Here is a 9,059-nt window from a genome sequence, read left to right as displayed (position 1 = left end):
GTGTCTATTTTTCTGTAGCACAAAACCTGTTACAAGTCTCTTGGCTAGTGCAGCTGTTATTTCAGATGCAAAAATTATCTCAACAATTGCCTTCAAAGAGAGAAAGGTTTCACATGAAAACAACTAAAAGAAGGACCTTAACTTTTAAAATATATATTTATTGAAGTTTATTTTGGTTAAAAAAATAATGACTATGTCTGTCACTAAGAGTTTAAATGGCAAGGTTAATGTTAACTTTTACATTTTTATGCTGGGCACCATCTGCTATAGAACAAAGGTACTGTCTATGGGGATTCAAACCTACAGCAAAATAATTCCTGTTTAGGGTTTATATCTTCTCACGTATCACCCAGCAGCAGTGAGTCTGAGGTGATACCAGGGAGGGATAGAAAATAATGCAGCTTGCTCATGCACATTCCATTTTGTGATATTATCAGAGACACCAGTAAATGACATAAATTTTCAAGTTTGCTTTCAAGAAAAAAAAAATCGTCACCTTCCCTTGATGTTGATTGGTCTTCTAGGATTTTTTAACTGTGTTTACAACAAGAAGTTACAAATGAAGATTAGCTAATTTTAGCAGAGGTGAGTCATAGAGATCTGCAGGAACCAGCCAAATTCAGCATTTGACTATATTCTTTGCTTATTGCAGGCTCTAGAGAAAAGTGATGGCCATTCACATGGCTATCAAAAAAAAAAGTTTCTAGTTTCTGTTTCTGTTGTGGGACTGAGCTGAGGACCCCATATTTGCTCCTGTTACCTGCCTGGTCCATGCCATCAGTTTGAACAGCTGCATAAATAAATGTTTCACACACACATTCACACAAGCTCTTTTATTGCAGTAAAGCCTTAAATGAAAACTTAAACTCTTACATTCAGGGGAGGGGGTGTGATGTTGCTGAAAACTTCCACCATCAGACTAGTTTTGTGTCATAGCCATCAAAGGTCTTAGATATTAAAAGTTTTGCACAAAACCTGAAGGCAAAGTATTCACCTCTTTTTAATAAGAGTTTCACAAAACCACTGACTTCCTTCCTTGCTTGGGAAGAAACTTCTCATTCACCAATAAATTAGTTATCTGGCTATGACTAATTATATCATCTGGCTATGATTAATTATATGGCCATTTTGGAAGACTTGTGTTTAGTAATAGCCAGATAAATTTTCACTTATAAAACAAATACCCAAACAGTGCCACTTTTAATCATGAAAACTGCCATGCAGCAGCTAATGAAGAAAGCCAGACACTGGCCTACCACAAATGAGTCCCCTGGCCCAAAACACAATTCCAAACATTACAAAGTTCAGTCTCATTTTTGACAGACCATTTCCAAATACAGCAGAAGAGACATGCAAACATATCTTGCTATATATCTTCCTCCCTCCAGCAGTTTCCAGAAACTGTAATTCAAACAGGGACCAGATCTAGCAGACCAGATTGAGGAAAAATACAATTTTCATTTAAATCAGCAAGAGCTACTGGTGACTAGCATGCAGCATTAAACCATGTGTACTTATTAGTGTCCTAAGAGAAACATGAATTTTAAAACAGATGGTAGAATTTGAAAGAAATTGAATCACAAAATAAGATCATTAACATAAATGCTTCCTCTTCTAATCAGCTACCACTGTGGTACTATCAACTGGAGTGTTGGGGAATATCATCATTTCCTTATCCCAGAATGTAAATATGTGAATTGTTTCTCTTCCCACATTTCCCCACCCCCCACACGCTTTGCACAGGCACTTTTTTTTCCCTCAGTGTTTCCCTCAGATAGAAAAAACATTAGGGTGGACCATTTTCTCTCCTTCCCAACAGTGAAGTTTTCTAGACCTACTGAAAAAACCCTAAATGTTGACAGAGAGGGATATTCTGGGACGACATTTCCGACTTATTCCTCCCACACTAGAGCACAACCTGTCAGGTGCAAGCATCATAGCAAAACAGCTAAAAAAGTACAACCATGGAAGAAAAAAAACAGAGCTTGGGTATTCATATTTCTCAGTTTACATAGCAAGTAAACAACCAGTACTTTGTGCTCAAACCATTCAGCTATAAATAAGCTGTTTTTTCACCTGCTCCAACAGGATTTCTGCAGCCAGAATTTAACGCCCAGTTTAACCACATCATGGACCAGAGCATTGGTGAAAATGCTCTTCACTGGCAATGGCTTTGAGAACTAACTTGCTGGGACACAACATAGGTAGGAACTAGAGCACCAGTAAAATCCAGTCATCACAAGAACCAAGGATGCTTAAAGTATACTAGCATTCTACAAGGAATGGGAAAGCCACCTCAGGAAAAAAGTCACATAAAAATGGTATTCCCTTACCTGACAGAGCTCTCAAAAGTGCACATCCATCATAACTCCCCAAGTGCAATAAGAAAATATGCTTCTGTGGCTTCTTTTCCTTGAGGACCAGCACAGCTCAGTGCAGGGTCTTGCCTACCCCCTCACTCAGCTGTAAACTGTTAGCCCTGTCAGATCCCTCTGGGGTCCTGACCCACCCAAGCCCCAGCTGACAGCAATGGGTAGCTTGTCCTGTAGGACCCCCAGGGAATTTATTTTTTGTTTGTTTGGGTTTTTTTTTTTTTGGTGCTGAGGACTTGGCATAATGTTCTTTTTCTCTGGAAAAAGAAGCAGCACACTCCTGAGATTTTCACAATGTTCCCATAAGGGCTCTGTGCAAGGGGGCTGCCTGGCCTGAGCTGTAGGAGAACCAGGTACATAATTGTGCTTTAAGCATGCTTAGCCTGAGCCAAAACTCTGTGAAACTGTTACAGATATGACCTTAAATTTTTGAGCAAGGCAATCACAGGTTTTGCTCATTTCCAGTGTAATTCACAGTGGCTACACAGGGTTTTGATCTGCAGTAATTTAAACAGACTGTAAGAGGCCATGGAATTTAAATATCAAGCTTTTGTTTCTCTTTCTATGTAACCTTAGGTGCTGCAAATGCTGCAGCGACCTAGAAATAAATTTTCAGATAAAAAATGCTCACTGTAGTAATTTCTTTGCTCTTCTGGGTTGAAGGAGTAAGGCTAAATATAGGTATGAGGCCAAAAGATTTAAGCATACTATTGTTGCAGGTACAGGGCTGAATTTCAAAATCATTACCACCTTCACCCCCATCAACTTATCGTCAATTATTTATACACAGAAAAGAAATCATGTAGAGATATCCATGTATTTGTTCTCCCATGAATAAAGGCAGAAAACTTCTACCTATTATTTTCCCAGCTGGAAGCTAATCCATGCTAAATTTTGCTGCAGTGCTGAAGATTTCTGAAAAGCTTCACAGATGATTGAGCTGAAGCTTCAATACACAGGATCTCTCAGTAGGCAAAAGAGTATCATCCTCTGTTTGTCATCAGCCTTTTTAAAGCAGGAAGATCAAGAAAAGAACAGATGAACCTGTTGAGGGGTTCTTACAGCATTACTTTCCCCAGCAGTGTTAATAACTACCTTACAATTTTGCACAGTTATTTCAAGGCCTTCAGAATTGGGGACTGACTTAAATGCAGCAGTGCTGTGCTGCAAGTGCGAGTGAAATTGAGTATTTCCATTCACCCTGCAAGTGTGGAGCTGCTGGCCCCTCCATGCAGCTATTTCTGCTGACACCTGATGCTCAAGGTGGGCTAACAGGCTTTCACTGTTGCAGGACCTACAAGGCAGCTGCCTGCTGAGTAAGGACCTGCACTAATTGATCGGGCAATCTCTTGTCAGGCTCAGTATGGGTATAAACTGAGCCTGGAATGGATTTCGTTTTTTCTTCTGGGGCTTTCTAGCACAGTTTTGAGCCATTTGTCCCACTGGAGTACTGATTCAACAGAACAGAATGAGATGTTTGATCTCCTCATGTATGATCTTTTGTTTTCAAGTTCATCTGAACTTCTGAACTGGTATCTTTTTTCTCCAGTTAGCTTAAGTGACTGTTTCATGGCACAGTGATTTGGAAAATGCTCATTTTATAAAAGCTTATATTTCAGTCATCTTTCAGCTCCCAGATACAATTATAACACTGAATGTTATAAAGCTAAGGATGTTAACATACAGATGGCAAAAACTGTTGGTGCAGCAGAAAAGGAATGGTAAGTGTTTAATCCTACCAGCTGCTCTGAATCCTGTGCAGGGGCAACAAAACCCACTAAAACCTTCTCCTTGCACAAGACTAGCTGTGAGCTCCTGATTGTAGGAAGTTCATCAAATGTCCTTCAAGCTGCTTTGCTGAGAGTCCAGTCTCTCCTGTAATCCCTCTCAATGCCTTCTGGCAAGGGATGCAGTTTGAAGCTTTCTCTGAGACTGTAAAGCTGAAGGAAACAATGGTAGGATGATCTTGTGCTCCATGAGGAGAGCTGCCATCTCCCCAGGGCAGATGCTGCAGTTCACTGCCTGGGAGTTTTGCTGTGCTCACCTTTGCCAGCACACACTGACCTCTTAAACAGCTGTTTCTGGAAGGCAATAGCTCTCAAAACCAACCATCCAACCAAAAAAGTCTTAAAAATCTGACTCCTGCTTTCAATAAAGTTATACAAGGAATGAAATGAAACGTTTGCTTACTGATCAAAACTGATTTGAGCCATGATTAATTGGCTTTAAAATCCAAAATGGCAGGTTCATTCCTGGCTAAGCGGAAAAAGCACAGCAGTTGTCTCTCTTCTCCCAAACAATTATGATGGTAAATTGGACATGATATCCCATTTCTAAATGCTTTGCTTTCCCAGTGTCCTGAGCTGACACAATAAGAATAATTTACACTGCAGAGGAAATATTGCTGGACACAGCCTGAATCCTGGGTAGCTCAGGTCAGAAGTCTTCACTTTCCATGAGTGCCTTGCTCCAACTGGGATTACCTGAAGTACCACTGCAGTTCAGACCTTGGAGGAAGGCACTAGGGAGCAATGAAGCATCTAAAATTGGCAGAACAGATTTGTTGCATTGTACATTTTCCTAGTGAATTGCTTTATATTGCTACATTACTTAATACTCTCCATTTTCTGAGCTTATGAAGGGCGACTGCCATTTAGCAGCACATGTTGTCCAGAGAGACATGCTGATAGAGGGATTTATTGCAGTAAGATGGTAGCCTTTGTGAGAAAAAATATGGATCCTTATTCATCTACACAGGACATTTCAGTCAGGGACCATTAAGGGGCATTTTTTGTCACACAGGGATGCTTGGAGTCAAGGCTGGTCTGAAAATCTTCCTGTGTTGTAAAATGTCACTGCACACATTATTGCCATTATTATAATTGCTGCAGTTATTATTCTTCCCATGAAATACAGAGCTCTGAAATAGATATGTTTTCACAGTGTAGCCACAGCTACTGCTCTTCTCTTTTCTGCTGCAAAGCAAGCTGTGTGTACCAAAGGCTGCCACATCCTTCATGGTGAAAAAGTTATCAAGACAAAACAAATGAAATAAAACCCCTTTCTTCTGGTAAGGCAGAGCCAAGAAGGCTGTCAAGACCATCGTGGAAAATTATAGTAATAGGATGATGGAAAAATTACAATTTGTGGAGAGTTAAGTGTATTCCTTCTACATTTAAGAGTCCTGTGGAGAATAGAAACAGCTTTTCTGCAGAAGGATTTGATGTAGTACCAAAAATTCAAATTGACACCTTAAAATAACCTCCCAAAGGAAGGGGAAAAAAATAAGCATTCTTCTTGAAATCCTGTAGCAGAGTTAGCTCAAATTAGTACATTTTAGTACTGCTGCCCTGAGTTATGGGTTGAGGAAAACATGACTATTAACTATGGATTTTGGTCCAAGTTCATAGAAAAACTGGAGAGTTATTTAGTAAGGATAGCTGTTCTTGGTAATTTGTCTGGAAATTCCGTCATCCTGACTAAAACCCCCCAAAGCTTCTGCTCACATGGGGGGAATTTTACTTTCTTCACAGAGATGAATTCAATCTGATTATTCTGGACAAGAACTTTTCAAGAAATTCTGGAGGGGCACTCATTATTTTGCATTTATTAAGGCTGGGTTTTAAGTGTTGTTTCTGAAATATATGATTAAACAATGCATCAGTTTCTGAATACCTGAATTACTCTTACACATTTTGATGGTTAGCCCTGAAGTACACCATCAGTATATCCATATTTTATTTTTTCCAAAAGAAATTCATATGTATGTTTTTAATATTGATGACAACAGTGCAAGTGTATATTTCTTCATAGTACAACTAGAAATAGTATTTACAATTACACAGGTTGCCTTTGCATTCAGTGTTATTGCTTCAATTTAAAAAAAAAGTGCAGAAGAAGTATAGGAAGAAAAATGAAGCTGGTAGGATGTATCAACATATTTTCTTCAACAAAAAGAAGTCTGTAAATTGGCATCATCCCGGTCTGATGAAGACTCAGCAGGCAAGTGGACCTGTAGTCTTTGAATAAGGAAAAACTAAAGATCCCTTGCTGTGCAGACGATGCCTACCAGTGTTGATACAGGGAGTTTATCTTCACAGCATTTGTTACAGAGGAAAACAGTTGCTTAAGACTATGTCTAAATCTACATGTACATACATGAAAATTGAGAAATGTGCCAATTTCAGAAAGAAATTAACTCTGAAATTGTTCTGTTAGTCTAAGCTGTTTGCCAGCTCTGCCACAAGCAATCCCAGCTCTTCCCCCAGACTGAGAAACGGCTCCAAGATGTGTCCAGGACTGTCACACCTCTGCTGGTGGCTGCAGAGGTTTCGGTAGCCCTACACTGTGTCTGAAAGATCTTCCAGCATGAGAAGAAAGTCCCAGGTGCCCCATGCAGCCAGACCATGGGCTGGTTGGCTGGTTGGTTTCTGCATGTGTTAGCTGCTGCAGTCTGCAGAGGTGCCAAACAGTGTGCAGGAGGTGTGAAACCTCTGCTTCAGCCGATCAGCTCTGAGGCAGAGCCAAGCTGCACTTTGGTACCATCACTAGCAGGAGATATCTGAAACTATCTGTGAGTGGCCAGCAAGGTTTACTTCTGCAGTGGTTTCTTACACTCAGATGAAATTAAATTTTTGGAGAAGCCATGAGCGGCACTGAGTATAAACAGAAGTCAGTCGTAGAGTGCTGTGAATCTTCACTGAAAAAAGCCAGTTTTGTACAGTATTCCCTTTTTCTTTTAATATGACAGAGCTTCTGTTCCCTTGCTGTGAGTTGATCACGCATTCACATTAGATATCACAAGTCAGTCAGACTAATGCTGGGGAACAGCATTAGAGTGGTTCAAGAATGGATCCTGGATTTTCAAAAGATGCTTTGTCTCCTGAGACCTGACTTGAGACCCATCACAAAGTCTCCTCAGCACTTCAGAAAATGCACTGCCTGACATAAGATGTGCAACAGCCAAGCATCATTATTGCTGTCTCTTGGTTACAATTAGAAAATCTTTGCCAGTTGTTGTCACTTAGTAAAATTTTAATGTGTGTAGATACAAAATCTATTATTTTGGCCAAAAATTAATATGACTAATTACATTTTGCTATTTGCATTTCCCCTAAGGTATCAGTATTTCCTGCTTCCTTCCCAAACTGTAACATAAAACTACTTCTACTAGTTATGTAATTTGTTATTAATTTAAATAATATACAAACTATATTTTGGGTTCTCTGGGAGAGAAGGCGTCACCATCTTCTCTGACATAGTGGAAAAACCCTAAACTTCAAAAATTTAAATTTTAAATGTGTTTATAGAAAATCAGCATTAATGTACAAGTTATACTAGTTTTTAAAGTTTGGTAAAAAGGTTTCAGATGTAAAGTTTCTTTATCTGTGTTGTGTTTGTGAGACAAGGCTTTGGTAGCTGGAGGGGGTGGGCACAGAATTCTGTGAGGAGGTGCAAGAAACTACACCTATGTCCAGTGGAGCAGCCAACTCCAAAACAGACCCACTGCTGGCCAAGGCCAAGCTCATCAGTGGTGGTGTTTAAGAAATATCAAAATATTGATGAGGGAAACATTGGGATTGACCCCAAATGCATTTTTGTTTGCTTTCAGTTTGCCCTGGAGCCCAAAATCAATCCCCCAAGCCAGGGCAATGTTGAGGCATTGCAGCGTTGTGCATCACACTGCGGTGCCTGCCGCCACCCCTCCTCTGGGCTGCACTCTTGTACTTGGTGCACACAGATAACACTACGCAGGAGGGTTTGCTGGTCTGGCATCTTCTCTGAAAAACCTGCTGATGGGTTTAAGATTACAAAAAGCTTTGGCAGCTCAGTTGTTATTAAGTGGAAGAGACTTGCTGGTTTTCAAGGAGACAATTACTCCCTTGAATGGCTCAGCTGAGGCAAATTCATCTCAACAACAGAGCTGACCCCGAAATTTCAGTGTTCAGAGAAGTTGCTTGTAGGTTTTGGCTTTTTATTGCTAGAACTGCTTAGCTGAGCTAAAAAGCAAGGTCTAAAGTCAGATGAGATGATGCTTTCAGCAGAGGTTGCATTTGGTGACAATCTTCAGCCACAACTAGAAAATCTGAAAGACTGATGTAACATATAGTTTTGTCTGTTGTCTGTCTGCTTAAGGTGTGATGTCTGTTTGTTAAGGTCCATTGTTGGGGAAGACCTAAGGACCATTTAAGGCTGAGTTCCTCTCTGTAACGAAAGGTTTGATTTCTTTCAAAGTCCTGTGCTCTAGGAATGAACAACTGATAAATGTGGGAGATCATAAAACCTTGTAACGCCACAAATATTTATATTCAAATATCTGGAGGTGACTTGTTTGGAGTATATATTATATAAGGAATGATTAATTTTCAAGGATGTGCTGCTGTGGCCATGTGTAGAGTTGTGTCTGTGCTCACAGTATTTATAGCCTTGATCACATGCTGTGTTCTTTGCCATACTACACCATGCACTCACCGTATCATTAGCACGGGAAGGGCAGTGAACTCTTGTGCTTGTAACATTTGGAAGATTAGTCCCAATTTATTCATTCAAGAATGGGGAGGAGGAAATACAGAGAAAGGACACATCTATTTCTTGTAGTGTCCCAGATTTTCATATAATTGAAAAGCCAAGAATATCTTGCAGCCTGTGGGAAGGCTGACTCCTTTCAGGTCTAAGTCCCTGTTGACC

The 9,059-nt window shown here is 40.1% G+C and overlaps 1 long non-coding RNA gene across 1 annotated transcript; it reads left to right on the top strand.

Annotated features, from left to right (window-relative positions):
* The first annotated feature begins 2,615 nt into the window (after window positions 1-2,615).
* On the top strand, window positions 2,616-3,565 carry LOC137473362 (uncharacterized). Its single transcript, XR_010998719.1, has 2 exons — window positions 2,616-3,053; window positions 3,163-3,565. It is a non-coding gene; the product is annotated as an uncharacterized lncRNA (long non-coding RNA).
* The last annotated feature ends 5,494 nt before the right edge of the window (window positions 3,566-9,059 follow it).

Source organism: Anomalospiza imberbis, chromosome 4, assembly GCF_031753505.1.
Source record: "Anomalospiza imberbis isolate Cuckoo-Finch-1a 21T00152 chromosome 4, ASM3175350v1, whole genome shotgun sequence".
Taxonomy (NCBI): Eukaryota; Metazoa; Chordata; class Aves; order Passeriformes; family Viduidae; genus Anomalospiza; species Anomalospiza imberbis.
The sequence above is the reverse complement of the archived record's forward strand: the minus strand, read 5'-3'. Positions and strand labels throughout refer to the sequence as shown.